Raw genomic sequence first — 25,192 nt, 5'->3', positions numbered from 1 at the left:
CTGTCGATGGACATCTTGGCTCTTTCCACAGTTTGGCTATTGTGGACATTGCTGCTATAAACATTGGGGTGCACATACCCCTTTGGATCCCTACATTTGTATCTTTGGGGTAAATACCCAGTAGTGCAATTGCTGGATCATAGGTACACCACATCCTCTTTATCCATTCATCTGTTGATGGACATCTCAGCTCTTTCCATAGTTTGGCTATTGTGGACATTACTGCTATAAACATTGGGGTGCAGGTGCCCTTTTGGACCCCTACATTTGTATCTTTGGGGTAAATACCCAGTAGTGCAATTGCTGGGTCGTATGGTAGCTCTATTTTCAACTTTTTGAGGAAACTCCATACTGTTTTCCAGAGTGGCTGCACCAGCTTGCATTCTGACCAACAGTGTAGGAGGGTTCCCTTTTCCCCGCATCCCCGCCAACATCTGTCGTTTCCTGACTTGTTAATTTTAGCCATTCTGAGACTGGTGTGAGGTGGTATCTCATTGAGGTTTTGATTTATATTTCCCTGATGCCTAGTGATGTTGAGCACTTTTTCATGTGTCTGTTGGCCATTTGGATGTCTTCTGCCCATTTCTTGACTGGATTCTTTGTTCTTTGGGTGTTGAGTTTGATAAGCTCTTTACAGATTTTGGATACTAGCCCTTTATCTGATATGTCATTTGCAAATATCTTCTCCCATTCTGTCGGTTGTCTTTTGGTTTTGCTGACTGTTTCCTTTGCTGTGCAAAAGCTTTTTATCTTGATGAAGTCCCAATAGTTCGTTTTTGCTCTTGCTTCCCTTGCCTTTGACAATGTTTCTAGGAAGAAGTTGCTGTGGCTGAGGTCGAAGAGGTTGCTGCCTGTGTTCTCCTCAACAATTTTGTTGGATTCCTGTCTCACATTTAGGTCTTTCATCCATTTTGAGTCTATTTTTTGTGTGGTGTAAGGAAATGGTCCAGTTTCATTCTTCTGCATGTGGCTGTCCAATTTTCCCAACATCATTTGTTGAACAGACGGTCTTTTTTCCATTGGACATTCTTTCCTGCTTGGTCGAAGATTAGTTGACCATAGAGTTGAGGGTCCATTTCTGGGCTCTCTATTCTGTTCCATTAATATATGTGTCTGTTTTTGTGCCAGAACCATACTCTTGATGATGACAGCTTTGTAATAGAGCTGGAAGTCTGGAATTGTGGTGCCACCAGCTTTGCTTTGCTTTTTCAACATTCCTCTGGCTATGCAGGGTCTTTTCTGGTTCCATACAAATTTTAGGATTATTTGTTCCATTTCTTTGAAAAAAGTGGATGGTATTTTGATAGGGATTGCATTAAATGTGTAGATTGCTCTAGGTAGCATAGATATCTTCACAATATTTGTTCTTCCAATCCATGAGCATGGAACGTTTTTCCATTTCTTTGTGTCTTCCTCAATTTCTTTCATGAGTATTCTATAGTTTTCTGAATACAGATCCTTTGCCTCTTTGGTTAAATTTATTTCTAGGTATCTTATGGCTTTGGGTGCAACTGTAAATGGGATCAACTTCTTAATTTCTCTTTCTTCTGTCTTGTTGTTGGTTTATAAAAATGCAACTGATTTCTGTGCATTGACTTTATATCCTGCCACTTTACTGAATTCCTGTATGAGTTCTAGCAGTTTTGGGTGGAGTCTTTTAGGTTTTCCACATAAAGTATCATATCATCTGCAAAAAGTGAGAGTTTCACTTCTTCTTTGCCGATTCAGATGCCTTTTATTTCTTTTTGTTGTCTGATTGCTGAGGCTAGGACTTCTAGTACTATGTTGAACAGCAGTGGTGATAGTGGACATCCCTGCCGCGTTCCTGACCTTAGGGGAAAAGCTCTCAGTTTTTCCCCATTGAGTATGATATTCGCTGTAGGTTTTTCATAGATGGCTTTTATGATATTGAGGTATGTGCCCTCTATCCCTACATTGTGAAGAGTTTTAATCAAGAAAGAATGCTGTACTTTGTCAAACGATTTTTCTGCATCTATTGAGAGGATCATATGGTTCTTGTTCTTTCTTTTATGAACGTATTGTATCATATTGATTGATTTGCAGATGTTGAACCAAATTTGCAGTTTTGGCCCAGTTTTTAATCAGGTTATTTTCTTATTGTTGTTATCAAATGTGTCTTTTGTTATGTATTCTTCTAGTTTGAGGTCTTTTAATTCTCTTGACACTGTCATTCATAGAGCAGAAATTTTTAATTTTAATGAAGTCTAACTTACCAATTTTTTTCATGGGTGGTTGTTTCAGTATTATATATAAAAAGTCATTGTCCTACCCGTCATCTAGGTTTTTTTCCTATATTATCTGCTAGGAATTTTATAGTTTTGCATTTTACATCCACATCTATGACTCATTTTGAGTTCATTGTACAGGGTGTAAGGTCTGTGTCTAGATTTATTTACTTTTTTGCATGTGGATGTATAGTTGATCCAGCATCATTTATTGAAGAAATGATCTTTGCTCCATTTTATTGCCTTTGCTCCTTTGTCAAAGATGAGTTAACCATATTTATGGGGGTCTATTTCTGGGTTATTTTGTTCTGTTGATCTATTTGTCTGTTCATCAGTACATTATTTTGATTACTGTCGGTTTATAATAAGTCTTGGAGTCAAGTGTATCAGTCCTCCAACTTTGCTGTTCTCCTTTAATACTGTGCTGGCTGTTTTGCGTCTTTTGCCTCTCTATGTAAACTTTAGAATCAGATTGTTAATATCCACAAAATAACTTGCTGGTATTTTGAATGGGATTGCACTGGGTCTATTGATTCAGTTGGGAAAAACTTACAACTTGACAATATTGAATTTTCCTATCCACGACCATGGAATATCTCTCCATTTATTTAGTTTGTCTTTTATTTCATTCATCAGAGTTTTGTAGTTTTCCTCATATAGATCTAGTACATGTTTTTGTCAGTTTTATACGTATTTCATTTTGGGGGTGGTAACATAAATGGTATTGTGTTTTCCATTTCAAATTCCACTTATTCATTGCTAGTATATAACAAAATGACTGACATTTGTATATTAACCTTGTATCTCGCTCACTTGCTATAATTGCTTATTAATTCCAGTTTTTCTGTCAATTCTTTTGGTTTTTCTCCATAGACGATCAGGTCATCTGAGAATAGAGACGATTTTACTTCTTCCTTCTCAATCTGTGTACCTTTTATTTCCTTTTCTTGCCTTATGCCTAGCTAGAACTTCCAGTATGATGTTGAAAATAAGTGATGAGGGCTGTATCTTGTATCTGATCTTAGAGGGAAAGGTTTGAGTTTCTCTTCATTAAGTATGATGTCAGCTGCCAGTTTTTTGTCATAGTCTTTATCAAGTTGAGAAAGTTCCCCTATGTTCCTTGTTTACTAAGTTTTTACCATGAATGAGTATTGGATTTTGTCAAATGCTTTTTCTGCATTTATTGATATGATCATATGATTTTTCTTCTTTAACCTACTGATATGATGTAATACATTAACTGATTTTCAAATACTGAACCAGCATTTCCTACCTGTAATAAATCCCATTTGATCATGGTGTAAAATTCTTTTCGTGTATTTTTGGACTCAATTTGCTCTTTTACTGTAACATTTTTCTCTGGTGTTATTAGGGTAATGCTGTCCTCATTGAACAAGTTAGGAAGTATTCCCTCTGCTTCTATCTTCTAAAAGACACTGTACAGAACTGGTATAATTTCTTCCTACATGTTTGGCAGTATTCACCAGTGAACCCACCTGGACCTGCTGTCTTCTGTTTTGGAATGTTATTAGTTATTGATTTAATTTCTTTCATAGATATAAACCTCTTGAGATAGTCTATTTCTTCTTGTGTGATGTTTGGCAAGTTGTGTCTTTCAAGTAATTTGTTCATTTCACCTAGGTTATCAAATTTGTGAGCACAAAGTTGTTTGTAGTATTCCTTTATTATCATTTTAATGTCCATAGGATCTGTAGTGATGTCCCATCTCTTACTTCTCATAGTAATTTGCGTCATCTCTCTTTTTTTCTTAACCAGCCTGGCTAGGGGTTTATCGATTTTACTAATCTTTTCAAAGTGCCAGCATTTTGGTTCATTAATTCTATTTATTTCCTGTTATCAATTTCATTGATTCCTGTTCTAATTCTTATTTTTTCTTCTCCTTACTTTGGATTTAATTTGCTCTTCCTTTTCTAGTTTTCAAAGGTGAAAGTTTAGATGACTGATTTCAGATCTTTCTTCTTTTTTAATATGTGCATTTAATGCTATACATTTTTCTCTCATCATTGCCCTTTACTACAGTGCACAAATTTTGATGTTTTTTATTTTCATTTAGTTCAAAAATAATTTTGAATATTTAAATTTCTCTTGAGATTTCTTTTTGACTCATGTGTTTATTCAATCAACAAACATTTTATTGAGCTTCTATCCTGTACTAGGTACTAAGGATACAAAGTTGAATAAAACATTCTTCCTTCAGGAGTTCTTTCTAGTAGAGTAGAAGGATATGGGAACCACTAAATATAATGAAATATAATAATAAATACATAATTGGGATAAGTATGTATTATTCTGGGGAGAGAGATGAAGGAAAATTACATCTGTCCTGGGGAGTCAGGAAATGTTTTATTAAGCTACTCTTACTCAAATGTAACCTAATTTCTTATCTTCTTTGATGGTTTCATGCAGGATTAATTTACTTCTTTATTATTAATAAAGAATATATATAATTATTTTATATATTTTATTTTATATATTTTATATATTTTATATATATAGTTATATATATAAATAACTATATAATTAATTCTTCCACAATATTTTTAAAATTAAAAAAAATTTTTTTTCATTCACGTATTCCCTCTTCTTTTTTTTTTTTTTAGGGTACTTTTTTTTTATTATGTTCAGTTAGCCAACATATAGTACATGATTAATTTTTGATGTAGTGTTCAATGATTCATTAGTTGTATATAACACCCAATGCTCATCACAACATGTGCCCTCCTTAATACCCATCACCTGGCTATCCCACCCCCAACACTCCTCCCTTCTGAAACCCTCAGTTTGTTTCCCTGGAGTCCAGAGTCTCTCATGGTTTGTCTCCCTCACTGATTTCTTCCCCTTCAGTTTTCCTTCCCTTCCCCTATGGTCCTCCGTGGTATTCCTTAGTTCCATAACACTTTTGTATTTATCAACTGTATCTGTTATCACAGCTTACTACAATTTATTTTTTTAAGATTTTATTTATTTATTTGTCAGAGAGAGACAGAGAGCATGCAGGGGGAGCAGCAGGCAGAGGGAGAAGCAGGCTCCCTGCTGAGCAAGGAGCTTGATGTGGGACTTGATCCCAGGCCCCTGGGATCATGACCTGAGGAGAAGGCAGACGCTTAACCAACCGAGTCACCCAGGTACCCACTACAGTTTGTTTATAACTCTATCATTCACAAGAAATTGTTAGTTTCTTGAAAGCATGGTACAGATCTTCCTCATCTTTGTATTTCTAGGATCCAACAGTGTTCACAATACAACAAAGCTCAGTAAACTTTTTAAATAAGTGTATGCACATATAGATGGATGCATGAGGTAATATATGACATTATTATAACTACTGTATTAGTAAAGCTATATTATTCATCAACACAATAATTTGTGCTGATATTAGAGCAATAACTTGGTGAACATGAAAAAAAGACAGCCTTAATTGAACACATGGATGAATATTAATAAATTAAAATTCATATTTTAAATAATGCATTGTAGATACTCATTTCTATGTATGTCTTGTAGAAATATTTATCCCTATTTGAGCAAATATTTCTGTTTGCAAATGCTTTCTTATACTAAAATTAATAAATAACTACTCTTGTTCATTGCCTAAAGTTGGAGGATCACCTGGTTATATTTGAGGCTAACACAACCATTCGAGGTGGCTATTATAACCCCAAGAAGATGAATTCAGATGCACTTAGAATGACTGCCTTTAGGAAAAGTCCCATAGTTGTGCTTAACTATAAGGTGGAGGGAAATTTAGCAAAGGCTCAAAGGGTAAAACTCTGAACTCTGACATTTTAATATTCTACTGTAGAAAACATGTCTCTAAGCATCATAACACATGCCATTTCTATGACTTCTCTTTGGGAATGGAATTAACATTCTTACACTAACTGGAAATGGTAAATTCTTAAATTGTTAATAGCTTCCCCAGGCTTCTGCTCCTTTGCAGTACATTTTGGCTCCAAATTATGAAAATATTGTGATGTATGCTCATCAGCCTATTATCCTAAATCCCTTCCTACTACTGAAAACTTTTGGACTGAGGATTAAACTATAGGAATCCACTTCTGAGCAAGAAGTATTTCAACATGGAAATCCATTGCATATTTTGTATCTGCTTTCTTGAATACTGACAGATAACACACCTGGATTCTAGGCTTATAAAATCTATTTTGCTAAATACAATGTCATGTTTAGCATACAGTAAATCCTGTCAGTTGTCATGGTTTCAGTGCTGGGGAGGAGGAGTGGTGCTGGCAAATGGTGCCTGTGTAACTAAGTATGTAACGGGAGGTGACACTGAATGGGGAAGGAAGGGGTGGGGCTCAAAAAATAAGGAAAATAGGATCTTGTTACAAGAATATAAATGCAACAACCTTCAAGAAATTAAACAAAGACATGTAGGCAGGGGGAACATAAGGTAAGGAAGTATTCAGATGAAGTAAATAGACAAAATGAAAGCGGACAACAAATTAGAGTCAAGATTTCCCAACCACAACTGCACTGAGGGAAACACCATTTATATGTTCATGGTGCCCATGAGAAAAAACAGATGCTCAGCATAATAAAAGTTTCTCACATATGTCTTCATGAAAATCCCACTGTATGCAAATGGAGATGTGTTATATGTAACTTATGGAAACTTCTGAAAATCTTTAAAACAATATTACATATTGTTTGAAGATACTTGGGTATGTACTAACAGCACACAAAATGTGAAAAGGAAAGATACATACCAATTCTAGGGTAGTGGTTACTTCTAAGGTTGGGTGGGGGTAGTGTTAAACTATGTTTGCAACATTCCATTTCTTTTTCAAAAATGAGACAGATAAAGCAAAAAGTAAACTTTTCATGACAATCTGGGGTCTATTATTTCCTGTAGGTTTGAAACATGTCATAAACACAAAGAAAAATATTTAAAGTTTACATGTGAAATATAATGATCAATGTATTTCAACAACCTCAAAGTAAACACAATCAGTACAAGGTTTTACAGCCTTTTCTTTTTAATACTGCTTGATGAAAACCATTGGTAAATGGTTGAAAGAAATGCCAATTCGGTCTAAGCAACTTGGTAAGGTGGAGAGGTGGTCAAAATCATGCCAATGGGATAAATGACTCTTTGGCGGTCTGGCCAACCCCAGCAATGGAGAGTACCATGTTAGATGAGGGGATGAACTTCCTCTCCTTCAGAAAATTCTCCATAAATGTGTTTTTTTCCTGAGATTCTGATAAGCAACAGACAGTGGTGAGTTCAGAGTTTTATTCCCTGCCAAGTACTTATTTCTTCTGTTAAGTTCTATACCTTGATATTCAGCCAAGCTGGCAAAGAACAGATGTCCTCCACAGAGGGTTGTAAAGCCTGACAAAGACAAGTGCCTGGATATAAGCCCCCCCCGCCACCCCCATGGCAAGTAGTACTGATGGTACTTGTGGGCAGAGACAGCCTGGACTCCAGGCAGGTTGGGCAAAAAGCACCAGATTTCTATGAAGAATCACATCACTACCATTTTTTATTTAATTTCTTTTTTCAAGTGAACAATTTAATCAATCATAACTGTTATATTAGTGTACTTTTGTATGAAGTTTAATAAATGCAGAAAACAAGGAGAAGTTTGGATAACTCCAGCAAATATTAAATAGCAGAGTGTAATAGCACAAAGTCTTTATTGTATTCTTCATTATTGTGTTATTGTCATTGTAACGCATCAGCAAATGAATAAACAAGTTCACTGGTATTGGGCATTTTACCTTCCACCTTGGCATTAAAATAATAATACTGCTAACAATTCCAGATAAACAGCCATAGTTCTAGTGATGTGAATGCACTGAATGTTCCTCTAACTCTCCCCAACTCCTGTTATGAAGGAAAAGGGATGATGTTCCAACTTCTCCTTCCATCTGCTCTTTTCCTATCAACTTTCCAGACTTCCCATGATAATCACTTTAACTGACTGCACATATATAATAATTGGAAGTGGGTCTGTGTGATTTTCCTTGCTCTGCACCCCTAACTACTATCTCTGGGAATGACCATAACTGTATAAACTAGCATCTCTAGGGGAGTCCTTTATGAGCATTCAGACAAGTGGCTTTGCTTTGGTATGTTGTGGATGCTAGAGGAACCATGAGGTATGAGCCTATGTTGGAGCCCCAGTTACACTCCCCTCCCCGTCAAGTCAAATATTTACCAACGCTCTTTCACAGGCCAAAGAATCCTGAAGTCTGGACCATTAGGATGTTGTGTCTCTAGTCTAGACCCATGGTTTTCACACCATCAGCATCAGCATCATCTGGGAACTTGTTAGAAATGCAAATTCTCAAGCTTCACTCCAGTCCTGATGAATTACAAACTCGGGGTGAGTACCAGCAATCTGTGTTTTAACAAACCTTCCAGATGATTCTGATATTTGCTAAAGTTTGAGAATCATGGATTATTCTCAATTTTGGTCCATCAGACATGGTATAGCGTGAAGAATGTGAATTCTGAAGCCAGACTTTCTGACTTCAAATTCTAGGTCTCCTACTAACTATACGCTACTGCACAAATTGCTTCACCTTTCTGTGCCTCAGTTCCTTATCTATAAAATTAGGCTAATAGTAGTATACCTATTCATGGGATGGTTGTAAGAATTAAATGGATTTTTTAAATGATTATTTATTTGAGGGGTGTGTGTGTGCAGGGGAGGGGGTGTGTGTGTGTGTGCAGGGGAGGGGTGTGTGTGTGTGTGCAGGGGAGGAGGGGGAGGGCAGAAAGAGAGGGAGACAGAATCTCAAGCAGACTACCCACTGAGCACAGAGCCAGATGCGGAGCTGGAGATCATGACCTGAGCTGAAATCCACAGTCAGACACCTAACCAAATGAGCCAACTGGGTGGTCCTAAATGGATTGTTTTAATAATTGTCAGCTATTTTCATGAAGTTAAACAAGAAAGGATGATTTGCCTTTGGCAAACTCCTTTACTTCCCTGAGACACAGTGACTTTACCTGTAAACAGGACAATTATTTCTGAACCACTTGTATCACTGGGCTGATGTGAAGACAAAATGAGAAAATGTGTAAGTCCTTTGTAAACTGAAATAGCTATTTAAGACAAGGTAGCAAATATATGCCACATTCACCAACATGATAATGATTTTCCCCTCATCCCTCATCAGGTGCAGAGTAAATCCAATAAATTGTCTCTTTCAGTTTCTCTCCACCAACTGATCATTCTACCCATTTTTTAGAGAGCACTCAATTCATACTGAGAGCAGCTGTCACAGTCGACAAGGTATTTTTCTAGTGTCTTCTGTAGTACTTCTTTAGATACCAGACATCTCTCTCTTCTCTAGTGACATCATTCTTGCTAAATAAATGTTTGTTATTCCCCCAGTGGTTTCCATCTGAGTTGGAAATATGCCATAGTTAGCAGCATGACTTACTTGTTGATATCCTTCCAAACTCTATATATAGAGTAACTATACTGAAGACACATTACAAAAACAACCATCCATTGAGCAACTATTAGGAACAAGGTACTGTGCTAAGGCTCCACATACTTCCTTTCATTCATTCCTCAAAACAACTCCATGAAGCAAGTACTGTGACTACCCCTATTTTATAAATGAGAAAAACAACTTTACCAAAGCTTTTCAACTAGAAAGATCCCTTTGATTCCAAGAGTTTTTTTCAATGGACCCACCCTGTAGAACAAAATCATCTTGTCCTGGAACTCTTCTGGCACTTTGAAAACTGAACACACCAAGACAAGGACAGAGACAAATGAACCAGCTTATCTCACATGCGTCTCAATAAGAAAACCTGTGTCTGGGTGGGGTTCGAGTGACATTTTAAAAATGCTCAAGAAGCATTTCATTTTTCTCTACTCACTATCTTTGTCACCACAAAGATCAGGACTGTGCTTCAGAAGGCCACCTAACTTTCCCTAAGACCAAAATCAAATTACCACTCCTATCACATTACACAGTTATGGTTGTTCTGTTTAAACTTACCACACTGATTTATTTGTTCCCCACCCCCAACCCTAGGGCACATCATTTTTAACCAAAAATTGAAATGATATCACTTGTCTATTCAAAAACATCTTTTACTGACTTTCTTTTATTTTTTTCATATGTCTTTCATCAGTGAAAGAGGTCAGTATGCAGAATGACTCGGAAAAGCCTAAATATCCACAAAATCTTGAAGTTTATTTAGAAATGTAAGCTATATAAGAGAATTCCATTTACTCATAATGTCATCTTAGGATATAAGAGCAAATGTCCAAAGATCACCAAATGGGTGTTTAGAAAAACCTACAACTGCAAACATTTAAATAGAGCCAAAAGACCTTTCAACCAACCTCTTTACCTGACAGATGCCATCTCTGAGGGCTTTTCGAGTAGGCTCACTCACGCTCCTTCAACTGGTAGAAGCAATACTTAAAACTCATTTTTTGCTTTGCTTTGTTATAGTGCCTTGACAAACAAATCTATGTAGTTTCCCAACCATACAGACCTGAGAATTGCCCTCCAGAAATATTTGAATACATTAATTTGCTGACTCAAATGCAAATGAAGTGTAATTTAGTGGATCTTTTCATCCCAAACCTGAAATCTGTTGAGGTTCAAGTGCATTTGCTTCAACTTTTGAAAAAGATTTTGTAAGGATCCTTAGCTGTTACCCATTGATGGTATGAATTTATGGAGTGCTAGTCTGGATGAAAACAGCATTATAACATAAAATGCATCATTAATACTTTAAAACCCAGTATGATTTATATTTATATAAATAACATAAAGGAAGCCAATTAAGCCAAAGTCACTGGAGTGTAAATAACATAAAAACTTATTGTTCTGTAAGCTACCGAAAATACACTAATAATGAAAGTATTTATCATATGTCTAAAAACCAAGCAGGTAATAGTGGGTTAAGTAAACTTCGGGGGAAAGCATTTTTATTTTTCTGACATCTTTTAATGCAGGCCCAACATTTTCATCGACTCAGATCCATTTAAAATGTGACATTATATCTGAAAGTTGCCTTTTGTCCATTTGAGTAATTTATAATTTAAGTGTAACAAGGACATCTTGATTCAAACACTTTGTAATCTGACTAGGAGGATATTTAAAATTCATTACAGGACATTAAACTTGCAGTGAACAGTTAGCTTCATTGCAAAATAAATAAATGGCTAATTTGCTTTGATCAGCAGAAATTCTGATAAAATCAGCAAAACACCAATTAAAATGTGAAAAATGTCACCTACCATAGTTATTCTAATGGAACATGGACTTAAAGGAAGGAACTGATTCAATGTTTATTTTCATACCAGCTGTGGCTTCCAAATGTAAATCATTTCACTTTTTGCTAGTATAGCTAGCTCCTCTGTGGCCCCTGCTTTGATCCTATGGTTGAACAATCTGTATTACATAACAAGGCAGCAACTGGGGTTGCTGTTGAATTCCTTTAATTTTCTGGCAAATCATTGTTTCCTCTTAATGTTTTACCAGTCTTCTCATTTCAGAGAGTACTGCTAACTAGTTGAGAGCAAAAGCTATGGCCAAATGATCCACAGTCCTTTCCTGCACGTGTGAGCACTCCTAGGTTGAGGCAGTCTCTCTTGGAAGAATCATGACCCTTTGATCATCATGTCAGTCATGTTAGTCCATCAGCACAACATTGGCTGCTATCTGTCCACAATAATTCAGATTTCTGTCACAGCATGGCAAATTCTAGTTCAGTGTGTGTTTATTCATTCCTAGTACTTAACCTAGTACCATATACCTGGTGGGTGCTCAATAAATGAGCCCTGGAAGGACTGAGGAGTCCTACCTGTCAGTGTCTTTCAGTAAATTCTATGGCAGGTGCTTGGGCCTCTTGATCTCAGGATCCAGAAATCAATTCTCACCTCCACAATGCCTCTAAAATAAAGGGAATAATTGTGTGAGAAAGGAAAATACTGCTCATTGCATGTCCTGTTTATGGAATTTAAAAAAAAAAAAGAACAAAAGATAGAATTGCTTTGAATTGCAAGATGGATTTTCTTTCTTCATCTGCCTTTTCTTCTATGTAGGCAGTTTTTTCTAGACAGAAACCATGAATTCATTTCTAACAAGCACTGTGGAATCTCTATCAGTTCTGGCCACTTCAGAAATCAGTAACAGGAAAGGAATATGTAAAAATGAAAATGATTGTGCTCTATCGTGGGTTCTGTTTTCTTTTGAATTTTTAAAAAATGTTGTTTCATCATCTTTTCAATAATTACATGCAATAGATATTTAAGAAGAAATGTTATGATGAGACACTCAGCGTGGAACGTGGCCCATTTGCAAATGCACTTGTTCATTAACCAATTAGGAGATGAAGCCTACATTTAAGCAAATCCACAATTCAAAAACCCCCAAATTAAATTTAAATACCTCAGGGCAACCCATAATGAGTTTAAAATTAAGTGAAATAACAGGAATTTTACTGAGTTCAAAACAACTAATTGTTGGAAGCTGCTTTCACTCATTTGAAGTTCTGTCCAATTACTGCCATTGCATTTCATACCTTCAATTTATATCTTGCCATACGAGTTTCCTTTTAATAATAGGGGATGGGCCAGTCCATTTGCCAGTAAGATGAGTTCTGCATGTATGCCTTAATATATATAATGCAAAACTCAACCTTGAATATGTGCATATGAATTTAAGACTGTATTTTTATCCTTAAAGAAAAGTTAGACACATGATCTTATCTGCAACTGGTCATTTGTTTTCATTTAATTAGAAAGCATAATGGCGTAATGAAATCAGAAAGGTCTTTGTACTGACTCCAGCTACCACCCTCCATCATCACACATTTGCAGCGATCTTAGGCAAGTACCTTCACCTCTCTAAGCCTCATCTTGCTGTATTTCTAAATTGGGATAACGATACACCTAACTGACAGAATTGTTGTGAGAACTGGATGATCATAAATGTAAAGCATGTAGGATAATGCTTGGTACATAGTAATCACTCAATAAATTCCAACCACTACAATTAGTCACTACCATGCCATATTAAAAAAAAAAAAAAAAAAACACCAGGCAAATTAATAAAATGCAGGGTTTTGAACCTCAAAAGGGTTGCCAGATGTAGCAGATAAAAATGCAGGGTGCAATATTTGGGGCATACTTACACTACAAAAGCATTCACTATTTATCTGAAATTCAAATTTAATGAGGGCATCCTGTATTTTATCCGGCAATTTAGTGCTTAAGTTCTGGTACTTAAAGACCTTAAAATTTCATATTTTCCTTTAAATATTTGGGAATCAAGCAAAGGGCAGGTTAGAAGTGAAATGTTCAGATTACTGCCTTAATTTGTCACTTCACTTTGGGCACAGAGACAGAAAGTTTCCACTGTCACTCTGGATGTCCTTGGGACACCATGACATGCAATCAACATCACCTGTGCTAGCTGATAATTCAGAGTATATGATGCCCTTGTTTATAGCATCTTCAATTCCACAGACATTTTTACTTGACTAATTCACTGTTTCATACCAGGCAGGGGGTAGGGAGGAAATCATTCAAACTAAATGCTACTCTGAAGTTCAGTTACTTGGCTGGAAAACACCAGATAAATTGATAATTGCAAATGGTCTGAAATTTCAATGATTTTTTTCCACTTCAACAAAATCTATTGAGCACACCCAAATAATTTAAAAGTGCTGAAAATAAGCAGTATTGGGGATTAATGAAAGCAATATATTCACTCTGTTGCATTTATTATATTTAAATTATAGTACTCCCACTTGAAGGAATGCAATGAGGTTGAAATGAAGCAATTTTGTTGTTAAATATTGTCATTTAGAATAAAATGCATGTGACTCTGGAAGAGAAACAGCACACAGTGTTGTTTTTTCTGTTTATCCTTAGTTATTTTCAAGTAAAGCAAGAGAAAAAAAATGTAGTAACAAGGACGTCTTATGTCCCAATGATCCCACAGGATATTGACCAGACTTGGCACAAATTGCTTGGGATGTGAGAACTAAGGAGGCAAAGACAAGAGCTCAGATCCCAGCAGCTCCTTCTGGGGTTCAGCTAGGAGTGGCTCTTCTTGCTGGTGGATTGGCTCTAGGCTAGTGTCTCTAAAAACTGGGGGGGGTGGGGGGGTGGGAAATAGAGATACCTGGACAACAGGACATTCTCTGGGGGCATAGAACCTATCCTCATAGAACACATTTTCTGGTAGAGGAGACAAACATAATTTGTACACCAGATGATGATAAGTGTTACAAAAGGAAAATGGGTTTTTTGGCTGTGTAACTTTAGGCAAATTACTTATCCTCTCTAAGCTTCAATTTCCTTATCTGCACAATGGGAGGTAATATCTACTATGCAGGGTCTTTGTGAGAAGCAAAGAGGATGGATGCAAAGTAGACACAGTTCCTGGAGAACAGAAGCTGTAACTGTAATCGCTTTATTACTATTATTTTTGATTTTGTAGTTTTATTACTATTATTTTCATTATTATTTTTTCTGCTTTATCTTGTTAGGAATGGAAACCAAAAGTATAGCAAAGGTAGAGTTGCCAGATATAGTACAGAACACCCGGTTAAATTTGAATCTCAGAAAAACAATGTATAATTTTTTAGCATAAGTATGTCCCATATAATATGCAGAACATGCTCATGCTAAAAATATCATTTATTGCTTATCTGAAATTCAAATTTAACTGCGCATCCTGCATACCATCCCCGCCCATTTTATAAAAATATAAAAAATAGGGACACCTGGGTGGCTCAGTTGGTTAAGCATCTGCCTTCAGCTCAGGTCATGATCCCCTGGTACTGGTACTGAATGTCACATAAGGCTCCCTGCTCAGTGGGGAGTCTGCTTCACCCTCTCCCTCTATCCTTTCCCTGTGCTTGTGCTGTCTCTCTCTCATTCACTCTCTCTCTTTCAAATAAATAAAATCTAAAAAATACATATATAAAATAACCCTAAGTAAAAGGTCCCTTCCAGAAAGTCTGTCAAAATTAAAATCCTTCTGAATCACGTTCCTCTTTCCTACTATTTTTTTCTGTAATGTCGACATTTTCTTAATTTCATTTTCCTTTTAAGTTAATGTGTGTCATAGCAAATTCCTTATCAGAGTAAAGGTTCACAGTGCTAATATCCTTGGGACAGCTCCATATGCCTTAGAGAAGACTCTTGCATACAGGGCCACTAGAAGTGCCTTCTTGTCTGTAAGATGGGGTGCCAAATAATGGTGATCTAGCTTACAGTACAGTGCAATGGCCTTCACTAAAGTGGGGAACTCAGTGTGGAGTGTGGAAAATGCACAAGAAAGCTATTATTGTTATTTTTCACTCATTCATTCATCAAAAACTCACTGAGTTACTTTGACAGGGCAGGCACTGTTTGAGGCATTGAGCATATAGCAATGAGCAACTCTCAGCTTGTTGGAAGGTTCCATATGCCACAGACCCTACCCTCATTAAACTTACCTTCCACTGGGGAAAACAAACAAATAAAAATATTGTGTCAGATGATGATAAGTGCTATGGTAGAAAAAAAAGAAGGGTGTGATTAGAGAGTGAGAGAGTTGTTATTCTCAATTGGGTGACTGAAGAAGGAAGGCAGCTCTGATGAGTGACAGTTAAGCAGAATCCTTAAATGAACTTAGGGAGCAAGCCACAGGATATTGGGGGAAGAACAATCTAGGAGGACGGAAGAGCAAATGCAAATCTCTGAAGCAGGTGAGTAATTGACAAGTCACAGAAAGACCATTATTGATGAGACTGATCAGGAAAACATATTTTTATTTCCATAAGCCAGTCTACCTGGAAATACTGGCCTCTCATAGACCTCAGGATCACATTTACAGCCCAACTGCAACCACTGCTTACCAAGTTTACACTGACAATCCCCCTGCATGTGTCCCAAAGTCTGAGAAAGTGTCACTTTAGAAGACTATTCTTAAGGGAAGCAAACCCTTTTCCAGCTGATGCCACTGCCTTTACCCATCCTCAATGACACAACAAGTTAATTCTCCCATAGCCACCTAAAAGTTGTACTAGATATAGGACCTTACAATGGGAGGAGAGCTCCTAGCTTACCTTGTCCAGCCCATCTTTGCTTTCTATGTCAGCCATTTTTCTTCCTTAGCTTTTAATTTCTATCCTTTGCCATATTAAGTGATTGATATAAAATTCTGTCCCTTCAGGTGGCAAATATAAAACCTGACCTCTGGCATCTGTCCATTATCTCTATTTCTTAGTCATCAGGCAGTGTGTGTACCTTGGTAAGACAACCTTCAGGAGAAATCTAGATTATTTAAAACCTTTTAAAAATGCAGCTTAACTAGTTTTTCAGTACCTTCACATTTTCTTCCCCTAGAGCTCTTTTTTTTTTTTAATAAAGATTTTTATTTATTTATTCATGAGAGACAGAGAGAGAGAGAGGCAGAGGGAGAAGCAGGCTCCCAAGAGCAGAGAGCCCGATGCGGGACTCGATCCCAGGACCCTGGGATCATGACCTGAGCCGAAGGCAGACGCTTAACCATCTGAGCCACCCAGGCGCCCCTCCCCTAGAGCTCTTAAAAGTGCTTTCAAGGATAGAACAGGATTATTTAAAATAATCAAATTCATTTTTAATATGCCAGCACTATATTAAACTGGTTCTGGGATTCAGTAATTGTATCTCACTCTTAAGTAGTGTAAACATTTCTTTCATTTACTTTACTTTGTTCTATATAAACTATAGAAATCAATTCCAGTAAATTAACATGTTAGGATCTATACAGTCAATGCTGTAAAGGCTTCTTAAAGTTCTTTTTATTCTTTTCAGTAAATATTTTATCATTGTTGTGGTGGGTAGAATAGATACTAGGACATTTTTCCTGTGGCTCCTTCTGCCAGAATGAATCCTGATACCTCTACAATACCAGGCATAAAAAATTCTCTCTGACAGAGCTTCTGAAAATTTAGTAGGAGCCGTTGAAGACCTGGGAACCATGGTTCCTTGAACTTCCTACACAAGGACTTGTTTATGACATTTGACTGCTTTTTATCAAGACTTCTGAACAATATCCAGTGTTACTGACAACAAAGGAGCTCACTATGGGGAAAGAGTCATTCAGGTTATAAGTTTCCTAAAATGAATCCTATACTCCTAGTATGCAAAGGTGAAGAGTGTATTGGTAAGTTATGGGTGCTAGTCATCCTTTAAGGAGGAGAAGCCTTCTCTACCTCTTGCTAGGACGCACTTCCCCGACCCTAATACTTATCAAGAGTTTCCATTTCTATGAGAAATGACCACCATTTCCATTTCCTTGGAATGAGACCCCTGGTTACAGCTTCTGTTATCCTCAGATCTGACTTTAGTTCTCAAAATGGAAGTCATAAAGAAATAGAAACAAAAACAAAAAGAAAGCATACTCTCAGCTAGATCTACCAGGCTGGTATTATCTAGGACATTTGACTTACAAAGAGTCATACTGCATCTCTGCTCTATAGAAGCACCACCCTAGAGAAGCACCAAATTCCCACTATAAATCATCTATCTTAAAAAAAATTTTACTTGAAAGTGGAAGTGCTCCTGAACACTGAATTTTATTGCACTGAAGATGAATCTCAACCTCCCAGAAGTTCTTTCCATCTCACAATAAAAATTAGATGCAGAGCATCAAAACAACAACATCATCCCCTCCCACCCCCCAAAATACCAAAAGTAGAATGGTAGCTTATTATAAGCAAACACTATGCAAATGTAGTGTACTGATTACTGGAGAAAAATAAAATTTCCTCTCCATGCTGTTCAGTTATCCTGCTCATTTCTTAATAGTCCTACATTCATAAAAGGCCAAAGGACTCTGACCTTGACAAGCTAACTGAGCAGGAAAAGGCAATCATGTGTACAAGGCTGTCACCCACCCCACAAATTATGATAAAATACACCTCAGGATCAGAAAAAAGAGTTGCATATCTCCAGTGACATCCACAGTAGTACATTTAAGGATCTGAATAGAACAGCAATTTATTTTGCACTAACATGTTTTATGGTTATCATCAAGCATTATGTCTTCAGAGACTGAAAGGTGATGTTTTTATGGACTCTGGCTCCTTGTTGCATTATCTTCACAGTTCAGAAATGATCTCTCTCTTTTTTTAAGCCCCCACTTCTTGTCCCCTACCTTTGCCCCTCATTTAACAAAGCAGCCGTTTTTCTAAAGGAAAAGAGGAAAAATAGAATGAATCCACATTACACAAAGGGCACAAAATGAACAGATTCCAACCCTGAACAGTTTCAAAATGAATGATTATCTGGCTAATTAGTGAAATAAATAATAATAATTGCCTGTCCCTCCTCATTAGAGCTCTTAATAGTAAATGGAACCCCAGTGCAGAGTCCCAGCAAGCCGGTTTCACAAGGTTCAGTTCTGAGTTGGAAAAAGACACATGACTCTATCATGCAGATGCCCACATGCCAACCCCTAAAACCAAAAGAAAATGGGGGCCTCAGGATCTGCAAGGGAGATGGTTTGGGACATAGAGGGACTATTTCTGGCTTCCTTCTACGCTTAAGGATTATTCTATGTTTCAGGAATCAAAGAAGTAAAAGCTAAGAAGCTATGGACATAGAGCACAGGGGCCAGAACATAGAAGGATTCTTACTTGTTCAAAGTTTACCTATCTGGCAAGGTCCATGTTCTTAAAGTCTGATCTAATCCATCTGCAACATTATTTACCTAGGCTACTTGTTAAACGTACAAGTTCTGGGCTCAGTCTCAGTGACTCAGAAACTTTGACAGTGAGCCCAGGGTCTGCATGCTTAACAAGATTCCCAGGTGCTTCACAAGCACCTGAACTTAAAACACCACTGCAGTGGTCAGTGGCTGGTGAGACTGGATAAAGCTGTGAAATAAAAGCATGTTTCTGCTTTGTGGGGAAGATGTTGTAGCAGGAAATGTCATGGGACTGGATCATCTTCTTATTAGAGGTTTTGTCTGGTGGTTTAACCACAACATCCTCTTGCCAGGGTTCCTCTCTGTACCAGCCTTGCCACAACATCTGAAATTAGCAAAGAACCTCGATGCAGTTCTGCCCCTGGAGCCAGCCCAGCCAAACCTATTACTCAGCACTGAAAGCGTTTGATTGGGTTCTAATGAGGCAGCTTTTAGGGGTCTGTTCTCAGTGTGATATATGAATGGAGCTCCTGTTAATATTAATCAGTGGAGAGTTCCCACTGCTTGGGCAACTTTCTTGTAAAGCTCTTGCTCCTTGATGCTCAACTTTTCTTCCTGTGTTTTGAAATCCACCAGTGTTCAGGCGCTAGCTGGAAATAGGAATATAAAGACTGTCTTTAAACTTCCCCTGTTTTCTGAATAAACCTTCTTTCAAGACCACCTGGGTCCCCAATCCATGCTGCTTCCTACACCATGACACATTTCACCCAACCTCACTCAGGAATTAACTAACTATAATGTGCTTATCAGCACTGGGAGAACTGAGCTGTTTCTTGAGCTCAAAGAACTCAGTCTAGCCTGGGAAATAGACTAGGAAGCAGACAATTCTAATACTACAGTATCCATAGGACAGAATGAGGAAGAAACTTGGGTGGAGTTACAAATGATGAAGAGGAGATGCTCAAGAGAAGAAGGAACAATGCTCAAGAGCAGATGCTTGAAAAAGGAGTATTCCAGTAAGGGAAAGAAGGGCTTACACCAGGGCCAACTTAGTCAACAGGCTCCAACTTGTCTAAGCCTGTCACAGTGGGCATAGTGCCCAGGGTTCAAGATACTTTTAGGGGACCACAGAAATGTTTTAGTTCCAATTTATCTTAAAAATAGAAGGAAAAATAAATGCAATGATAATGAATATAGAATAATGAATCTAGCTGGTTAAACTCATCTTTATACTAACGCAGTCATAAAATACAGTATTTGGCAAGATGGTGGAGGAGTAGGAGACCTGGATTTCGTCTCCTCTCAGGAATTCAGCTGGATAGGGATCAAACCATTCTGAGCACCTACAAACTCAACAGGAGATCGAAGAAAAGAAGAGCAACAACTCTCTCATCAGAAAAGCGACCACTTTCTGGAAGGTAGGATGTGCGGAGAAGTGAATCCGAGGCGATATTCGGGAGGATAGAGGCGGGGGAGGGGCCTCCGTCGGCCGCTTCTGGCAAGTGATAGAGCCGCGGAGCACAAAATCGGAACTTTTAAAAGTCTGCTCCGCCGAGGGACGTCACTCTGGTGGCTAAGCGGGGGGTGGAACCCTCCGGGACAGCGTGGTCTCAGGACCCTCGGGGTCACAGAAAGACCAGGGGTGCCTGAGTGCGGCAGAGCTCCCAGGTATCGGAGCAGGGAAGCCGGCTGCAGAGGCGGAGCCCAGGCGCGGGCTCTCAGCTCGGGGTTGCCATTGACCGTGATCCGCGGCACAGTCGGGCCCCTGCTCCTCCAGCAGGGACCCAACAAGCGGCAGATCCGGGGAGACTCACCTTCCTCCCCCGGGGGGAGCCACGCGGGAGCGCACTGCGGGGATCTGCTGGGTTTGGAGACTCCACCCGGGGTCGGGTGCCAGAGATAGAAATGCTCGGTCACAGGCCGGGTGAGCACGGAGTGCGGCCGGAGAGCGGGGAGACGGGAGTGACTGACGGCTTTTCTCTGGGGGCTCACTGACGAGTGGGGCCCCGAGTTCTCGGCTCCTCCGGGGCGGAGATTGGGGGGCCGCCATTTTCACTCTCCGCCTCCAAAGCTGTACGGAAAGCTCGCAGGGAACAAAAGCCCCGGAGAGCAAACCTGAGCAGATGACTTAGCCGGGAGGGGGCAAGGGTGGGGCACTTTCGCCTCCGGCAGAGACATTTGGAAACCATGGCAACAGGCCCCTCCCCAGAAGATCAGCGAGAACAGCCAGCCAAGACCAAGTTTACCGATCAATGAGAACGGCAGAACTCCAGCGCTAGGGGACTACTGCACATAGAATTCATGGCTTTTTTACCATGATTCTTTAGTCTTTCAAAGTTAATTTTTTTTAACTGTCTTTTTTTCTTTTTTCTTTTTTTTGAATTTTTCTTTTCCCTTTTTCAACCAACATCTTATCAATCCCTTTTTTTTAAAAAACATTTTTATTTTTCATTTTTAGAGTCATATTCTATCCCTTCATAGTAGTTACCCGTATTTTTGGCATATATATATAAGTTGTTCTCTCTTCAAAATTTTGAGATAGTTTCTTCTAACAGATTAAAATATACCCTAAATCTCTAGTATATGGTTTTTTCTACTCCCCTGCCTGATCACATTCTCTCCCTTTTTTTTCTTTTTTCTTTTTTTAAATCCTCTTCTTTCTTTTTTCAAACAACTTCTTATCAATTCCTTTTATAAAATTTTTTATAATTTCCATCTTTACAGTCATATTCCATCCCTTCATCATATCAACCCTTATTTTTGTGCATATATAAGTTTTTCTTTCTTTAAAATTTTGGGAGGCACTTTCTTCTAAAAGACCAAAATACACCCCAAATCTAGTGTGTGGCACTGATCTATATACCAGCCTGATCATATTTGATCACATTCTAGTTTTTTTGGTTGTTGTTGTTTTGTTTTGTTTGTTTTTATCTTTATCATTTTCTTTTTCTTTTTTTTCTTTTTTTCTCTCTCCGTTTCTTTTTCCACTGCTTCAGGTCTTTTCTGATTTGTTTAGAGTATATTTTCTGGGGACGTTGTTACTCTGCTAGCATTTTGTTCTCTCATTAATCTATTCTCCTCTGCATAAAATGACAAGACAGAAAAAATCACCTCAACAAAAAGAACAAGAGGTAGTAGCGACTGCCAGGGACCTACTCAATACGGACATTAGTACGATGTCAGATCTAGAGTTCAGAATCATCACTTTAAAGATACTAGCTGGGCTTGAAAAAAATATGGAAGTTATTAGAGAAACCCTTTCTGTAGAAGTAAAAGAACTAAAATCTAACCAAGTAGAAATCAAAAAGGCTATTAATGAGGTGCAATCAAAAATGGGGGCGCTAACTGCTAGGATAAATGAGGCAGAAGAGAGAATCAGTAATATAGAAGACCAAATGATGGAAAATAAAGAAGCTGAGAAAAAGAGAAATAAACAACTACTGGATCACAAGGGCAGAATTCGAGAGATAAGCGATACCATAAGACGAAACAACATTAGAATAATTGGGATCCCAGAAGAAGAAGAGAGAGAGGGGCAGAAGGTATAATGGAGCAAATTATAGTAGAGAACTTCCCTAATTTGGGGAAGGAAACAGGCATCAAAATCCAGGAAGCACAGAGAACCCCTCTCAAAATCAATAAAAATAGGTCAACACCCCAACATCTAATAGTAAAACTTACGAGTCTCAGAGACAAAGAGAAAACCCTGAAAGCAGCTCGGGAGAAGAGATATGTAACCTACAATGGTAGAAACATTAGATTGGCAACAGACCTATCCACAGAGACCTGGCAGGCCAGAAAGGACTGGCAGGATATATTCAGAGCACTAAATGAGAAAAATATGCAGCCAAGAATACTCTATCCAGCTAGGCTGTCATTCAAAATTGAAGGAGAGATAAAAAGCTTCCAGGACAAACAAAAACTAAAGGAATTTGCAAACACAAAACCAGCCCTACAAGAAATATTGAAAGGGGTCCTCTAAGCAAAGAGAGAGCGTAAAAGCAACATAGACCAGAAAGGAACACAGACAATATACGGTAACAGTCACCTTACAGGCAATACAATGGCACTAAATTCCTATCTTTCAATAGTTACCCTGAATGTAAATGGGCTAAATGCCCCAATCAAAAGACACAGGCTATCAGATTGGATTAAAAAAACAAGACCCATCAATATGCTGTCTGCAAGAGACTCATTTTAGACCCAAAGACACCCCCAGATTGAAAGTGAGGGGGTGGAAAACCATTTACCATGCTAATGGACACCAAAAGAAAGCTGGGGTGGCAATCCTTATATCAGACAAATTAGATTTTAAACCAAAGACTGTAATAAGAGATGAGGAAGGACATTATATCCTACTTAAAGGGTCTATCCAACAAGAAGACCTAACAATTGTAAATATCTATGCCCCTAACATGGGAGCAGCCAATTATATAAGGCAATTAATAACAAAAGCAAAGAAACACATCGACAACAATACAATAATAGTGGGGGACTTTAACACCCTCCTCACTGAACTGGACAGATCGTCTAAGCAAAAGATCAACAAGGAAATAAAGACTTTAAGTGACACACTGGACCACATGGACTTCACAGACATATTCAGAACATTCCATCCCAAAGCAACTGAATACACATTCTTCTCTAGTCCCCATGGAACATTCTCCAGAATAGATCACATCCTAGGTCATAAATCAGGTCTCAACCGGTACCAAAAGATTGGGATCATTCCCTGCCTATTTTCAGACCACAATGCTTTGAAACTAGAACTCAATCACAAGAGGAAAGTCGGAAAGAACTCAAATACATGGAGGCTAAAGAGCATCCTACTAAAGAATGAGTGGGTCAACCAGGAAATTAAAGAAGAATTAAAAAAATACATGGAAACCAATGAAAATGAAAACACAACTGTTCAAAATCTTTGGGATGCAGCAAAGGCAGAGGAAAGTATATAGCAATACAAGCCTTTCTCAAGAAACAAGAAAGGTCTCAAGTACACAACCTAACCCTACACCTAAAGGAGCTGGAGAAAGAACAGCAAATAAAGCCTAAACCCAGTAGGAGAAGAGAAATAATAAAGGTCAGAGCAGAAATCAATGAAATAGAAACTAAAAGAACAGTAGAACAGATCAACAAAACTAGGAGCTGGTTCTTTGAAAGAATTAACAAGATTGATAAACCCCTGGCCAGGCTTATCAAAAAGAAAAGAGAAATGACCCAAATCAACAAAATCATGAATGAAAGAGGAGAGATCACAACCAACACCAAAGAAATACAAACAATTATAAGAACATATTATGAGCAACTCTATGACAGCAAATTAGATAACCTGGAAGAAATGGATGCATTCCTAGAGATGTATCAACTACCAAAACTGAACCAGGAAGAAATAGAAAACCTGAACAGACCTATAACTACTAAGGAAATTGAAGCCGTCATCAAAAATCTCCCAAAAAACAAAAGCCCAGGGCCAGATGGCTTCCCAGGGGAATTCTACCAAACATTTAAAGAAGAATGAATACCTATTCTTCTGAAACTGTTCCAAAAAATAGAAATGGAAGGAAAACTTCCAAACTCATTTTATGAGGCCACCATTACCTTGATCCCCAAACCAGACAAAGACCCCATCAAGAAGGAGAATTACAGACCAATATCCCTGATGAACATGGATGCAAAAATTCTCACCAAAATACTAGCCAATAGGATCCAACAGTACATTAAAAGGATTATTCACCACGACTAAGTGGGATTTATCCCTGGGCTGCAAGGTTGGTTCAACATCCGCAAATCAATCAATGTGATACAATACATTAACAAAAGAAAGAACAAGAATCATATGATCCTCTCAATAGATGCAGAAAAAGCTTTTGACAAAGTACAGCATCCTTTCTTGATCAAAACTCTTCAGAGTATAGGGATCAAGGGTACATACCTCAATATCATAAAAGCCATCTATGAAAAACCTACAGCGAACATCATTCTCAATGGGGAAAAACTGAGAGCTTTCCCCCTAAGGTCAGGAACGCGGCAGGGATGTCCACTATCACCACTGCTATTCAACATAGTATTAGAAGTCCTAGCCACAGCAATCAGACAACAAAAAGAAATAAAAGGCATCCAAATCGGCAAAGAAGAAGTCAAACTCTCACTCTTTGCAGATATACTTTATATGGAAAACCCCAAAGATTCCACCCCAAAACTGCTAGAACTCATACAGGAATTCAGTAAAGTGGCAGAACATAAAGTCAATGCACAGAAATCAGTGGCATTCCTATACACCAACAACAAGA

At 38.1% G+C, this 25,192-nt stretch overlaps 1 long non-coding RNA gene across 2 annotated transcripts in view; it reads right to left on the bottom strand.

Annotated features, from left to right (window-relative positions):
* LOC123861144 (uncharacterized) overlaps positions 1–25,192 on the bottom strand; it is a 233,484-nt gene that overhangs the window by 74,957 nt on the left and 133,335 nt on the right. Inside the window, exon 6 of one of the 2 annotated variants that reach the window (XR_010405002.1) lies at positions 12,076–12,164. This is a non-coding gene — a long non-coding RNA (uncharacterized LOC123861144). Of the gene's footprint in view, positions 1–10,432; positions 12,165–25,192 lie in introns of those variants that run through there. The other variant, XR_008508030.2, reaches the window with a different exon arrangement.

This window comes from Mirounga angustirostris, unplaced genomic scaffold, assembly GCF_029215605.1.
Source record: "Mirounga angustirostris isolate CCGP_5_RB_7025 unplaced genomic scaffold, mMirAng1.0.hap1 SCAF_9, whole genome shotgun sequence".
NCBI lineage: Eukaryota > Metazoa > Chordata > Mammalia > Carnivora > Phocidae > Mirounga > Mirounga angustirostris.
The sequence above is the reverse complement of the archived record's forward strand: the minus strand, read 5'-3'. Positions and strand labels throughout refer to the sequence as shown.